This window comes from Schistocerca gregaria, chromosome 4 (genome assembly GCF_023897955.1).
Source record: "Schistocerca gregaria isolate iqSchGreg1 chromosome 4, iqSchGreg1.2, whole genome shotgun sequence".
Lineage (NCBI taxonomy): Eukaryota > Metazoa > Arthropoda > Insecta > Orthoptera > Acrididae > Schistocerca > Schistocerca gregaria.
The window spans coordinates 148,805,736-148,821,758 of record NC_064923.1 but is presented as its reverse complement, the minus strand read 5'-3'; the positions used below and the strand labels follow the sequence as shown (position 1 = coordinate 148,821,758).

At 44.9% G+C, this 16,023-nt stretch overlaps 1 protein-coding gene and 2 long non-coding RNA genes across 3 annotated transcripts in view; 1 reads left to right on the top strand and 2 right to left on the bottom strand.

Moving 5' to 3' along the window:
* LOC126365953 (translational regulator orb2) overlaps positions 1–16,023 on the bottom strand; it is a 1,712,650-nt gene that overhangs the window by 656,360 nt on the left and 1,040,267 nt on the right. The window lies entirely within an intron of this gene.
* LOC126365954 (uncharacterized) lies at positions 7,162–7,773 on the bottom strand. Its single transcript, XR_007566277.1, has 3 exons — positions 7,585–7,773; positions 7,364–7,444; positions 7,162–7,248 (listed from the first exon to the last, which is right to left on the bottom strand). It is a non-coding gene; the product is annotated as an uncharacterized LOC126365954 (long non-coding RNA).
* On the top strand, positions 8,175–8,783 carry LOC126365955 (uncharacterized). Its single transcript, XR_007566278.1, has 3 exons — positions 8,175–8,363; positions 8,502–8,582; positions 8,697–8,783. It is a non-coding gene; the product is annotated as an uncharacterized LOC126365955 (long non-coding RNA).

Here is a 16,023-nt window from a genome sequence, read left to right as displayed (position 1 = left end):
CTTCCCGCCGTGCCGGCCGCCATCGCCTCTGGGGCGCTCATAAACATTCCTCATATCGACAGTCACGCCACGCTGTGCAGTGCACAGCGATCACGTCAGCTGCTAGGGATCATTACAGAAATTTCATCGCGATATGCTGGAGCATACGACAACCAGATTACACAAGACGTACACCGATCAGCCAAAACATTATGACCGCTGCCCATCACGACTTTGACGCGGTAACGAAAGTATGTATGCGAAGCAGACAGGGACGGAGGGTCACCAAGGGGCTGCAAATGAGAAAATCCATTGAGCTATGCGACTTATTATTAAGCACACCCTGTGAACGAGCTGGTCGAATGTTCACGTGCTAATGTCGTGAGCATCTACGGAAAGAGGTAGAAGGACAGTGAAACTACCACTAGACGCTAAATGGTTGGACGTCCACGACACTTCACAGAACATGGCGGTCGGGGCTTGCCTGCTCTGTAAAGTAGGACAGTTTGTGAACCGTGGCATCTCTGCCTCAAGAGCACATTGCTGCTGGACGCACAATAGTTTCGGAGCACACCGTTCATCGTACATTGCTGAACATGGAGCTCCGCAGCAGACCACCGCTGCGTAGCCACATGTTGACCCAACGAGGTCGTCAGTTACGATTGAGTGGGCCGGGTCGATTACAGCGGGCACGGGACCATCAGGATTCGAAAACGCCGTCATCGAGGTGAATACCGACCGAAACGTGCATCGCGCCAAAGACGGAAGCGGGTCAGAGCAGTGCTATGGGAGACATTCTCCTGCGCTGGCATGGGACCTGAGAACCACCTGCATCTCTCCTTGCCTGGCGTCTTCTCCGACGGCGATGTCATCTTTCAGCAGTACAATTGTCCGTGCCTCGGAGCCAGAAGCGTGCTAAGTGGTTCGAGGAGCATTACAGTGAACTCACGTTGATGTCTCGGCGACAAAATTCGCCTGATGTAAATCCTATGTAACTATTCTGGGTCGCTATCGCTGCCATCACCGGGTACGTAAATCAGTGGCTTGTTATTTATGTGAATTACATGATCTGTGCGAAGAGAACTCGTGCCACATACTTCCACAAATGAACCAACAAACTGTCGAATCCCTGATACGCAAAATCAGTGATGTGTTTTGTTCCAAAGGCGACTAACCAGATGGTCATAATTTTCTGGATGACATGAAAGAGGCGATTTTGACTGCGTGTTAAACCATTCCAATGGCAACCGTAACACATGTGTATCGATATGTTCCGCAGCGTTGCAGACGCAGGATTGCAGCCGGTGGAGCACAATTTTGAACATCTTGAATAGAAAAGCGTCGATAGTAACATCGTGACCATCTATTTTCATAGTTTTTGTTATTTCTGAACGAGTTATTAAAGCTGAAATAGTGTCAACAACTTCGTGCGAAATCCTGTATTCTTCAAACACAGATCAGATTTGGAGTAGTCTTTCCACTATGAGAGTCACTAATCCACAACGCCGGACTTTCAGTGGAAATAGCCTACTTACACACGGTAAAATACTTAAACTGAAGAAGTACTGTTAGCATGCAGTTCGCTTAGGCCAGTTCGTGGCACGTTTAAACCGAATAACAACATGGAGCCAGACAAGGTAACTCCACGCTTGTATAGGAAACAAAGAAAACGATTCTAATTTTAAATGCGTTCGGGGACGGGGGAGGGGGAAGAGGAACTACACATAGAGAGGCACGTGAGTTGTTAACTAGCCTTGAGTGCTGCAGAGATTCGTTGCGAGGAGCGGCATGGAAAGCACCGCTTGCTACCTTAGCGACAACACAGGCAGTTCGTTGCATAGACCGTAGGCGTCCGTCAATCCTACATGCTCGCGACGCGACTGAATTAATAGAAAGGCTTAAGCCTTCAAGTCTAACTCCAAGGAGATGCAGGTCAGAACATCTTGTTACCTAGCACGGTGGCCGACTGTTGCACCAATGTTCACGTCAGCAAAAAAAACGAATAAACTGCAAATGAAAACGAACGAGAAACGATTGAAGCACAACTGAGCAACGGATGTACTGGAGCGTGGTATCTCCGGCCGTTCCACCACCGCGTGCACCACGAACGAAGTTTGGACGGGAAAATCTTTTGCTAACAGCCAACTACACCTTGTTATTTTAATAAAACTGATTTCCTGTGATCACATTATTATTCTCACATCGCTGTCTCATAGTCATATTCACCCACAGAACGCTGGTAGATGCGTATAATTAATTTAATAGGACAAATTTGAATATTAATTTTATGTACTTGCCTGATATGCATGTAATCGATCTGTGACTGCGGTCATTCAATTCGTAATTTCATCAGCTGTTGGAATCTGTGATTGGATTTTACGGGGAATCCATTACTAAGCTCCTTCTGTGTGTGGGCTGGATCCAACGATCGACTGGCCCTCGCCGGTGCTAGCGTGTATCGCTCTAGGAAAGTGTTTGACCTACAAGTGGTCTGCTTGTTGAGTAATGGAAACGATTCAGTCCCGGAGAATCCCCGGGCTCGACAGGAGCGCACGCCAGGGAGATGAGACGTGGGCCCGTCTGTGGCTGTGTGTGTATTCAGAGGCGGCGGCCCGCTGGAGAGCTGAGCAAACCCCTGGCGACACAGCCGCTAGCGCGCCCGCACGCGATTACGTCGCGCCGCTGCCGGTGAATGGCCTTCTGCGACGCCCAGGCAACTCATTTGCGAGTCGCGCCCCTATAATCACCAGCCCGTGTTCGCGCGTGTGACAGTGTGCTACTGCTAGCCGTACGTGAGAGTTTGCAACTTATGCTGCCCTCAAATCTTAACACAGAGAGCTGAAGAGCTTCAGAAATGTATACTATGCTTCTCCGTCAAATAACTCAAAAGGATACACATCACCTAGTGGCGGACAGCACTCCAGTCTTCTACATTTTCCTATCATATACTTCGATATAATGAAAACAGATTTATCAAAATCTGCAAATGATGAAGGTATCACCTTTATCTAAGCGTAAACACTATCTGTGCTCATGTATAGCTGCAATCAACATACCAGAGAGTGAAGGTAAAATTATTCTTGTTAGCTTCCACACATATAAGAGCGTAGCATAAAATTTTTCTGTTCGAACGAAACTACAAACATAATGCAATAGTACATGGATGCTCTCGCGGCGATATCCATTAACAAAATGTTCTAGGGTTTCAAGCCGTGTCAAGTGGTTAAGTGCCCATAAGCTTTCGGCACAGATCTCCGCTGCCACTGTCAAGTGGTTGGCTGTCGTGTAGATGCCGCTGCTGCACTCATACAGCCGCGCCGTCGCCATTGACCTCATTGGTGCTCAGTCCCGCACTATGTATGGTAATGTTTTATTGGCACGATCGCCGCACCTGCTTCAACTTCCAAATTGCCTGGCTTTAATAATCTCCAATCCGCCTTCTTTATTGAGGGTCCGATATTTTAATCTCTATTGCATCATTTATTACGCTATTCCATTGGTCCATTCAATAATAGAAGTCCGTTTTCCAGTGCGGACAGTCTGACCGACATACAACTGCCCGCATCCACACGGTAGTTTCTAAGTTCCCATAGAGTCGCTGACTGGAACGCACTATTTGAAATCTGATGTTTTCATCGAGTATAAAACCGCCGGGAGCGAAAGGCTATCGACGACTTCCACAGAAACTAGACTGCAGTTATAAAGGTCGAAGGACTTTAACAGTAGCGAAGGAATGAAGCCTACCCCTCATGTATTCAGTTTGTACAAAGAGCAAGCAATAAAATAAAACAAGTAGAAATTTGGAAAGGGAATTAAAGTTCAGGGAGATGCATAAATAACTTTAAAGTTTGCCGATCACATTGTAATTATGTCAGAGACGACTAAGGGCGTGAAAGGACAGTTAAGGGATATGGGCATTGTCTTGAAAAGAGGATATAAAATGAACACCATACCATCATCTTTGACTGATTCAAGCCGAATTAAGGAAGGTGATGATGCGGGAATTAGGTTAGGAAATGAACTTCGCAAACAGCAGTTCTTAAAAAGAAACAGAAAACAACGCCGAGCATATATCTAAGTGTTAAGAAGTCTTTTCTGTGAGAATTTGCCTGGGGCGTAGCCATATAGATGTGAAAAATGGACGAAAAGTAGCAAGGACAACATGAAAATAGAAGCTTATGAAATGTATCACGGAAGAAAACTGAAGATTAGATAAATAATGAAGAAGTATTCAGTGTAATCGGCGAGCAATACCTGCTAACAACGACAAGATATTTTACATTTACATCTACATCTACGTGATTACTCTACTATGCACGATAAAGTGCCTGGCAGAGGGTTCAATGAACCACCTTCAAGCTGTCTCTCTACCGTTCCACTCTCGAACGGAGCGCGGGAAAACGAGCACTTAAATTTTTCTCTGCGAGCCCTGATTTCTCTTATTTTATCGTGATGATCATTTATCCCTATGGAGGTGAGTGCCAACAGAATGTTTGCGTAATCGGAGGAGAAAACTGGTGATTGAAATTTCATGAATAGATCCCGTCGCAACGAAAAACGCCTTTGTTTTAATGATTGCCACTCCAATTCAAGTATCATGTCTGTGGCACTCTCTCCCCTGTTTCGCGATAATACAAAACGAGGTACCTTTCTTTATACATTTTCGATGTCATCCGTCAGTCCCATCTGACGCGGATCCCACACCGCACAGCAATATTCCAGAGGAGGTAGGACAAGCGTGGTGTAAGCAGTCTCTTTAGTAGACCTGTTGCACCTTCTAAGTGTTCTGCCACTGAATCGCAGTCTTTGGTTGGCTCTACCCACAACCTTATCTATGTAATCATTCCAATTTATGGTATTTGTAATTGTAATCCCTAAGTATTTAGTTGAATTTATAGCCTTCAGATTTGTGTGCCATATCACGTAATCGAAATTTAGCTGATTTATTTTAGTACTCATGTGAATAACATCGCACTTTTCTTTATTCAGGGTCAACTGCCACTTTTCGCATCATACAGAAGTCCTATCTAAATCATTTTGCAATTCATTTTGGTCATCTGATGACTTTATAAGACGGGAAATGACAGCATCAAATTACAATTATTATTAAATTTTCTTCATTCCCGATAAAATACACTATCCAGTCACATTAATGTGATCACATGTCAAAAGTCTGAATAATCACCTTCTGCAGTATGGACCAGTGCGAGACGTGCAGGAAGAGAGTCAGTGACGTTCTAGAAGGTACCGACATGGATTTGGAGCCACGTCGAGTCCTGTCGTGGCCAGCTGTGCTACGTTTCTGTCGTGGCCAGCTGTGCTACGTTTCTCGACTGAGATTCCATTTCGCGAATAGTTCTGTCGATATGGTCCCACAGATTCTCCATTCGGTTCAAATCTAGAGAGTTTGGTGGCCAGGGTAATACGATAAACTCATTCTGGTGCTCTTCCGAATACGCACGTACACTCCGGCCCGTGTGACACGTTGCATGTCTTGCTGATATGTGCCGTCGTGCTGAGGGGAGAAAGACGTGGTCCCCAAGGGTAGATGCACACTTGTGTTGATACATTTTGCCTTCCAGAATGACGAAATGACCCATGGAACGCGGCGAAAACTTTCCCCAGGCCTTTTGTCTTTCCTCCGGCCTGCATCCTTCCGGTGACTGTTACAGGGTGTTTGCTTTGACATGTTCCACGCCGTACACGCCGATAAAGCACAAAACGTGATTCATATGAAAAAGCCGCCTGTCGCCTCAGTGAACGTCCAGCTGCGGTACTGGCATGCAAATTTCAGCATTAGTCGCCGATGAACAGTAGTGAGTAGGGGCACATGAGCCAGGCGCCTGCTGCGGAAGGACATAACATACGCAGTAAATACGCTGAACGGTCGTTGAGGAGACACTGTTGGTAGCCCCTTGGTTCATGTGTGCGGTCAGTCGCTCAACATTTGCACGTCTGTTTGCCCGTACACGTCTATCTCCGCAGCCGTCTTTCACCCCAGTCACCTATGGCCCATGGAGCGCCTCAGCTGCTTGGGCGCCGGTTTTGGATAGTGCCATTTTGCCCTTGGTCTCAAAGCCATTGATCATCCCCTTTTGGACGTCAAATAAATCGCTCGGTTTCCGCATTATGACAATGACTGCACAGTTTTCTCGGTCTATGAGTGGTTATTGCACGTTGACAATGGTCACATTAATGTGAGTGGACCATGTACAGAGTGAAAATTATTCAACTAAATTAGTTACAAACTACGGCGTGCACCCACGGCGTGCAAACGTCACTACAGATATTCGGATTTAGGTTACGACATGTACGCTATGCCTGCCACCATTGGCGATGATGCGGTGCAGACGAACAGCGAAATTCTGCATGACCCGTGAAGTGTCGGAACATCGATGCTGTCAATGATGTCCTGAATGGCTGTTTTCAGCTCAGCAATGGTTTTGGGGTTACTGCTTTATACCTTGTCTCTAATATAGCCTCATAAAAATGAGTCACATGTCCGGAGAATACGGAGGCCAATCGAGGCCCATGCCAGTTGGTCACCATGCCATCAGGGAATACCAAACCGATTACTCCATGACTGGACATTGCAGACCACACAGTCACCCGTGAGAGTGAAGAGACTTCTCGATCGCGGAATGCGGCTTCTCAGACCCCCAAATACGCCAAAATTGTTTATTGATGAACCTATCCAGATGAAAGTGGGCTTCGTCGCTAAACCAAACCATGCATACGCATACTAATTCCCATAATGCCCCGCGGCCAACCGCGCAGTTTGAACGTCCTAACGGAAACCGCTTAGTAGTTCAATGTTTGCCACCCTGTATATGTTACCATAACGCACGGAATCGTTTCTTTCGTTGTAGTTTTGCATCTGTTCGCGGTAAATGAAGCAACAACATGCTGACTTTGCAGTTTTAATAATCTTCCAATTTCGCCTAGCCAGATGTTTTGCCAAACTCTGCACTCTGCATCTTACACTTATCTTTGTCCAGAAAAGCAGCAGCAATTAAAATTTTTATACGTGCTTGGAGTATTATAAACGAAGATAAGCGGTCCTCCAGTTGTACAACTGTTCAAGAAGGAAGGCGTTTTATTTATTAACAAAAATAATCATCTTGGTATTGAAGCTCTTTTTTCTGTGTTTGCTTTAACAATATATATGTTTTTTGATAGGGTCCGCCTTTAGCAAAACACAGTTTTGTTTTTTAACCCAGACATGTTTCACTGCAGTTGCAGCATCCTCAGTGGGCTTTTATTTTCCATCTGTTAAAGATAAAGAACGTTCTTTGTTGTTTTGTATACATGTAGCTATTAGTTTTTTAAAAAAAAATGTAATTATAGATATTTGAAAAAACACGTAAATTATGAAAATCCATACCTTTTTACCACATGGTGTGGTTTTTCTGACGTCTTGTGTTTCTACAATGACCGACAGTTTGTCATCTGCAACCACTTATACCTTAAAGTAGATAAATTGTTTAAGCCAAAATTACGATTTGAAGAACTATGTTATTATTATGCCTGAAATTATTTAATTCTATGTGTGTGTGTGTGTGTGTGTGTGTGTGTGAGTGTCTATTTACATGGTGTTTCACTTACTCTTTTTTCGTCTTCATCACTGTCAAACACTGATAATTGAGTTGCCACTGCCACTGTCACTGTCACTCACTGTTTCACTGTTTATCAGCTATAAAAACAAAACATGGCTGGCAGTGGAACAGCTGGAGGTGTAAAAACAAGATGGCTGACAGTGGAACAGTTGAAGGTGTTCCTGGCGGCTGTTTTGAACCTTTCAGAGGTGACTGAGATATTTTTACTTTTTTTTTTAATTATTTTTTTTAGTGTGTGTTTGTGTGTGTGTGTGTGTGTGTGTGTGTGTGTGTGTGTGTGTGTGTGTGTATGTAAAAGGGGGAGACAGAGAGAGAAAGAGAGGGAGAGAGAAAGGGAGGGAGAGAGAGATTTTAGGTTCCCCCACCCACCAGGAAAAAAAAAAAAATCCTGAAACCTAAAATCTCTCTCTCCCTCCCTTTCTCTCTCCCTCTCTTTCTCTCTCTGTCTCCCCCTTTTACATACACACACACACACACACACACACACACACACACACACACACACACACACACACACACAAACACACACTAAAAAAAATAATAAAAAAAAGTAAAAATATCTCAGTCACCTCTGAAAGGTTCAAAACAGCCGCCAGGAACACCTTCAACTGTTCCACTGTCAGCCATCTTGTTTTTACACCTCCAGCTGTTCCACTGCCAGCCATGTTTTGTTTTTATAGCTGATAAACAGTGAAACAGTGAGTGACAGTGACAGTGGCAGTGGCAACTCAATTATCAGTGTTTGACAGTGATGAAGACGAAAAAAGAGTAAGTGAAACACCATGTAAATAGACACTCACACACACACACACACACACACACACATAGAATTAAATAATTTCAGGCATAATAATAACATAGTTCTTCAAATCGTAATTTTGGCTTAAACAATTTATCTACTTTAAGGTATAAGTGGTTGCAGATGACAAACTGTCGGTCATTGTAGAAACACAAGACGTCAGAAAAACCACACCATGTGGTAAAAAGGTATGGATTTTCATAATTTACGTGTTTTTTCAAATATCTATAATTACATTTTTTTTAAAAAACTAATAGCTACATGTATACAAAACAACAAAGAACGTTCTTTATCTTTAACAGATGGAAAATAAAAGCCCACTGAGGATGCTGCAACTGCAGTGAAACATGTCTGGGTTAAAAAACAAAACTGTGTTTTGCTAAAGGCGGACCCTATCAAAAAACATATATATTATTAACAAAAATGTTCAAATGTGTGTGAGATCTTGCGGGTCTTAACTGCTAAGGTCATCAGTCTCTAAGCTTACACACTACTTAACCTAAATTATCCTAAGGACAAACACACACACCCATACCCGAGGGAGGACTCGAACCTGCGCCGGGACCAGCCGCACAGTCCACGACTGCAGCGCCTAGACCGCTCGGCTAATCCCGCGCGGCATTTATTAACCCAAGATCTATTATTTTAAAAGAAGCTGAAACAAAAAAAGCATGTACTGATTTCCTTTATTACTTTTTTTGTAGAGCTCTACAGAAAACATTAACTGTATCAAATAAAGGAGAGTAACAGCCTGATGAGACGTGTCATAAAATCGCGCACAGTTAATTCGGCGTTACTGCTCTTCCGTTATTTTAGCTTCTAATCAACGAAGAGACAAGTATTTCTCTTGTTCTTGTTATCTATGTACGCAAAGTCAGAGCAGCACAAGACTACTAGCGGAGAGGAGAATGATCCAGATGACCATTTCAGGATGGTGAATGTGAATTAGAACGTGAGCTCAGTTATAGGTAAGACATGTGGCAAAAATTGGTTCATAGGTAGAGTACTGGGAAACTCAAATATTCACAGTATACTCGTGAGATTCATACTGGAAGTGTGTATCACTCATACAAAATAGGTCTACAGCTGGATGCTGACCGTATACAAAGAAAGTTAGCGCGAATGGTCGCAGGTTTGTCTGGTCAACGGAAAGCACGAAGGTGTTGCTGAAAAACCTCAACTAGCTGACAATTTTCAATAGACGTCAACTATCCCGCGAATACCAGTCCGGAGTTTCCATAACAAGTGCCACAACTCGCAAGATGTCGCCTCCATAGACACTGAGAAGACAAGAGTACACTAATTACAACGTTTACGGTGGTATTTAAGCAATCAATTTGTGCTCGAACTCCATGTAAAAACATAAGAGGAAGAAGATCTAATATACACTGTTGACCCAACATTGTGACCACTGCCCATAGCCTAACTGAATGCCACCTGGTGCCGTTGCGGGAACATGACACAGTAAAGCGAGTAAATGAGCGGAGCAAAAACGAATGGGTAGTAATTCTAAACACCAGACACAAATGGGAAATCCACTGACATAATCAACTCAAGGGCAGGTTGTAATGACCCGGCGCCTGGGAATGAGCGTCTCGGAAACGGCGAAGGCGAAGCTGATCAGCCGTTCGCTGTCGTGAGCATCTGTGGAAAGTGGTTTAGAGGTGGTGAAGCCACGAGTAGGCGAAGTTTTGTGGGATGTCCACGCAACATCACAGAACGTGGAACTAGGAAGATTGCCCTTTCCGTAAAGCACACTAGCGGTCTGAGGCAGATCTGACGACAGAGTACGGTGCTGCTGCAGGCACAAGTGTTTGAGACCACATCGTTTAGCGGAGATTTTTAAACATGTGACTCCGCAGTACATGACCCCCACGTGCTCCCACGTTGGCCCCACAACAACGCAAATTACGATGGCCGTGATCAACGAGATTAGACCGTGGATCAGTGGAAACGTGCCATCTGGCCGGATGAATCACGTTTCTTGTTACACTAGGCCGACAGTTGTGTCGATATGTCATCAGCCAGTGGAGCAGGTGCTCGCGACATGCACCGCGCCACTGATGCGGGCTGGTTGGAGCAGTATTATGCCGTGGGGCACATTCACCTGGGCTTCCATGTGACCTGTGGTAGTGTTTCGAGACACGGTCACAGCTGTGGACTACGTGAACATTATTGTGGACCATCTACTTCCGTTTATGCTTGATGTCTGATGAGCTCTCTCAGGTTGCTTGCAGATAATTCTGTCCTTTACCGTCTAATAGTCATCAAATGATAAAGACCAACTGCAAATTAACTTAGACACGACACATGTGTGGTGCGACAAGTGACAATTTTCTCTCAATAAAGGAAAGTGTGAGGTCATCCTCATGAGTACAAAATACATCCGTTAAATTTGAGTTACGTCATTGTTGTTGTTGTGGTCTTCAGTCCTGAGACTGGTTTGATGCAGCTCTCCATGCTACTCTATCGTATGCAAACTGCTTTATCTCCCAGTACCTACTGCAACCTACATCCTTCTGAATCTGCTTAGTGTGTTCATCTCTTGGTCTCCCTCTACGATTTTTACCCTCCACACTGCCCTCCAATACTAAATTGGTGAACCCTTGATGCCTCAGAACATGCCCTACCAACCGATCCCTTCTTCTAGTCAAGTTGTGCCACAAATTTCTCTTCTCTCCAATTCTATTCAATACCTCCTCATTACTTATGTGATCTACCCATCTAATCTTCCGCATTCTTCTGTAGTACCACATTTCGAAAGCTTCTATCCTCTTCTTGTCCAAACTATTTATCGTCCATGTTTCACTTCCATACATGGCCACACTCCATACAAATACTTTCAGAAACGACTTCCTGACACTTAAATCTACACTCAGTGTTAACAAATTTCTCTTCTTCAGAAACGCTTTCCTTGCCATTGTTAGTCTACATTTTATATCCTCTCTACTTCGACCATCATCAGTTATTTTGCTCCCCAAATAGGAAAACTCATCTACTACTTTAAGTGTCTCATTTCCTAATCTAATTCCCGATTTAATTCGACTACATTCCATTATCCCAGCTTTCCTTTTGTTGATGTTCATTTTATATCCTCCTTTCAAAACACTGTCCATTCCGTTCAAGGTTACACCATAAATCACACAAATTTAAAGGTTGTCAATTCTGGGAATTAGAATTACGAATTACTTAAATTGGTGCACTCACGTAGATAATACTGTGGGGAAGGAAAACCAAAAACTGTGTTTCATTGGCAGTACGCATAGAAAACGCAACAGGTCTACTACAGAGACTGCCTACGTTACGCTCGTTCGTCCTTTGCTAGAATATTGCTGGCTTTGTCCTCTGATAGAGTATTGCTGGCTTTATGGGACCCTTACCAGAAAGGGTTCACGGAGGACATCAAAAAGTTCAAAGAAGGGCAGCTCGTTTTGTGTTATCACGAAGTAGGCGAGAGAGTGTCACGGATATGATATGCGAGTTGGGATGGTGATCATTAAAACAAAAGCATTTTCCGTCGCGGCGAGACCTTTTTACGAAATTTCAATAACCATCTTTCTCTTCTGAATGTGAAAATATTTTATTGTTGCCAACCTACGTAGGACGAAATGATGATAAATATAAATTATGTTAAACCAGATATCGTACAGAATGATGTAGGTGCTCATTTTTCTAAGCGCTTTTAGACAGTGGAACGCTAGAGAAATTGTCTAAAGATGGTTCGAAGAAGCCTCTGCCATGCACTTAAGTGTAACCTGGAGAGTAGTCATGTAGATGTAGCTGTCATCCCCGACAGCGACATCAACTTCCAGGATGATAGCTGTCCGTTTGACATGACAGAATTTTGCTACAATAGTTACTATCCTGGCCAATAAATTCGCCTGATCTGAACCCGACTAGGGACGGTATAGGATAGCTGCTCCTTGCCCACAAGACACCGGATCCTAAACCTCTGGAGACCACCAGGAATTGTTAAATCGGTGCCACGCAGCTGAATTGCATTCCAAATGCGGAGCCACACGCTATTACGTAAGGGGACACAAACGTTTGGATCACTAGGGTTTTTAGAGGTGAAAGTGCTCTGTGCCATCCGCTTCGCAGTGGATGTAAAAGCAGATAGTGCTGCCTTATTTGAGCAGCATTTGTCGTGAACTGCAATGCCACATTACTGCTTCAAACACTTTGAACGAACTTCATTTCTGCCGTCCGTCGGAACAAAAGCAAGAGGAGCCAGTCTGCAGGCAGATAAATGAGCGAGCGTTCGTCCCAGTCAAGTGTCGCAGCTGAAGGGAAGATAAAGACGCGGCAGTGTCGCTAACGCCCGGAGTGATTGCAGTGTACACGAGGCGGCGCCGTCGTTGCACGCTGTTGCCGGGCGCCCCGGGCACGCGGAAGCTTGCCTCATTAAGCAGCGCAAACACCGTCGCCCCCCCCCCCCCCCCCCCCCCCTCCCCGGCGAACCAGAGCACACCCCTGCCTCGCAGTTTTCCCTCCGTGCCTCGTTCTTTCTTTTCGTCAGGGCGTAACGTCCCATCGACAGCGAGGTCATTACAGCCACAGAACTGGATCCGATTTGACAAAGAGTGGAGGAAGATATCGGCGGTGGCCAAAACTGACGCTGGAGCGTTTTAGGCAAGGCGCGTTAAATCTGCAAGGGCGATCGCAGTCCTCAGTGTCGTCTTCAGTGTCAAGAATATTACGTTTTACGGGTCTACCGCATCGAAAGATGGATATGCAAATCGGATTTTACAGCCATTACTATATTCCAGATTAGATATTGGCAAGGTTGTAATGTTGAACTTCTCATATGAACAATGCCTGAACCAGATTATGTAAAATGTATTAGGGGTCTCAAAAGAAAAGGTACGAAAGAATATTGTGGTTAAGTCGTTATTCAAAAGAAGTAATCAGATGTCTCAGCAAAAATACCCAAGTGTTTCACAAGCCGAAGGATTCCCCTGTTTCCAGAATTCCTGTGCCATTGACAGGAACCAGTCCTCCATTGTGTCCTTCAGTTCGTCATCCAAGTTGAAGCGCGTCCCTCAGAGGTGTTTGTTTTTTGCGGACCAAATACATGGAAATCGCAGGGTGACGTGTCCGGGTTGTAGGGAGTATGCTCAAACTGATCCCACTTGAACTTGGCCATTACGCTTTGTGTGATCTTGGAGACATGTGGACTCGTGCTATTGTGGACTGAATCACTTCTTCGGTGGGCATCCGAGACCGTTTGCTCATAATGGACTGTGTAGGTTAGGAAGAGTCTTACAGTAGGCGGCACTGTGAAACGTTTTTTTTTTTTTATTTATTTATTTTTTTCGTGCACAAGGAATTCGATGAATATCGGACCTCGGATTCAAGGTGCCTGCTGAGGACACAGCTTTGAATTTTTAGAGGAAAGTGACGACTCGGTTTTCATGTCCCTGGATGGCTGGCTCGCTACTTATCCTAATGCGGCATATCCAACTTTCAACTGGTATGGTCGTTACTACGTTTCGTGCCTTTTTATTTGAACGCTCCTTATACTAATATTATTTCAAAGAGCAATGCTGCATGGTTCATGTGACAGATGTCATAAACGGCAAATAAAACATATTGCAGCAATCCCACAATCATTTTACCCAAAAGCGTTGCATCGGTCATCTTGCCATCGTCAGAGCATTTCCACTTGTTTTATACATTGGTGAACCAAAACATTATGACCACTTGCTTAATAGTGTGTTGGTCCACCTTGGGAATGCAATACCGCACCGATTCTGGATGCTATGGATTCGTCAAGTCCTTTGTAAGGTATGTGGCACCGTATGACTTAAGTACAGGTCACACAAATTCGTAAATTACGGGCCGGCGGTTTGTGGCCGTAAAGGTGGTGCTCGGTAGCGTTCTAGGCGTGTGCCACTGGCTTAAGATCAAGCGATTTAAAGCCCAGACATAAACGTGAGATCCGTATCACGCTCGTTGAACCACCGTAGCACGATTCACTTCAGTAACTGATTGTACCAGATCGTATGCAATTAACACTTATTTTCATTTAACACAAAAATGCGAAAGTAAAAAACAAGTCTTTCATTGGCTGATAATTTAGGCAAAACATGACTACGGATTAATGAATGATAAACAGGGTTATAAGTTCTACAGAAGAAAATTACGATGACCTGAATCACAGTACAAGTCCTGCGATCATGTAGCACTGACATCCGTTCCTGAAGTGCGGAAAGTCGAAGTCCGTTCGGTCACAAAACGACGACAGCTGCTGAAGACCATTAATAGACCAAGTTCCACACAAAAATAGCAGACTTGGAGTATCGGTCCAGTGGGAGACCTAGTTGGAGGAGGCGAAGTTCCCTGGCCGACTTCTGGCTCCTCGTAGTGGCTGCGGTGAGGTGTCTTCCATATTGGACGGCTGCAGGAACCGCGAAGTGTGAGTTGGCGGTCGTTCTGTTTCGGAACCGATAAGTTCCTCAGCGAACTGAACTGCCGGGAAATGGCTAGGAACCGCCATAAATACATACTCGGCGGATTGATATCATCTCGATGCTTGATGGTACGCGATTTGTGTAAGCAGAGTCGTATTTACATTTGTTGTCCGGGATGCGCGCGTCGTTGGTCTCGAGAATGGTGCCTCTCATGGCATGTTTCCGCGGTGTCGGCTTTACTTCCACTTCAAAACAGACAGGTGTGTTTTGGACACAGTCCAGCTTGTTGTGGTAGACACGCCGTGTCTACCGTATTGTTGACATCTGTGTCTGTCTCCTGCAGAGCCGGAGGATGAGCAACTTGCAGACCACGTCTGTGTAGCGGGTAGCGGCTGTCACAGGCGTAACCTCACGTACATCAATTCTGGCCTTGCGATATGCACAGTTGCCAGTAATTCTTCGTAGTAATTATATTTACTGTGAAAACGTTAAGCTACCAAGGAAGACAATAAGCATTAAGGGACGAAAAGGGTTCGCGATAATGTTCAGGTAGACTTCAGCCGTCTTGGTGCTTCCGTTTACTACCATTGGGCCCATGAACGCCCTATTGAATGTCTTCCGTAATATATCACTGCCCCCATCGACCTGCGTCCATGGCGGGGTTGCATGTTTCGAGCTGCATTTCGGCTGGACAACGGCGTATCCGCTCACACCACTGACCTAGTGTAAGAAGAAATCTGGTTTATTCGACCATACGACACATCCCATCACTCCAATCTCGACGACACCGTCCTCAATGCAGTCGCCATTGAATCAACGTGGGAACACGCAGAACCCATGTTCAACAACAATGCGCGCTAAGCGATGTGCTGTGAAACACTTGTGCCCCTACCAGCACTGTACACTGTCGCCATATCTGCTACAAATCGCTGCCTATTCTGCTCTCCAGAGCGGGCAAGCCTCCGATACCCAAGTTCTGTGATGAGACGTGAACGCGTAACACCTTGTCGCCTACCTGTGGTTTCACCGTCCTTTGACCACTTTCAGTAGATACAATAGCACGCGAGCAGCCGACCAGCTTTGCCCTTTCCCGAGATGCTCGTGGACAGGAGCCGGGACACAATAATCTCCCCTTTGTAAAAGCCGCTTATACAGTAGATTTCCCCATTTCTGGCTCGTAGACTGTCCTCTGGTCCCACCTGAGTACCTCAGCGGC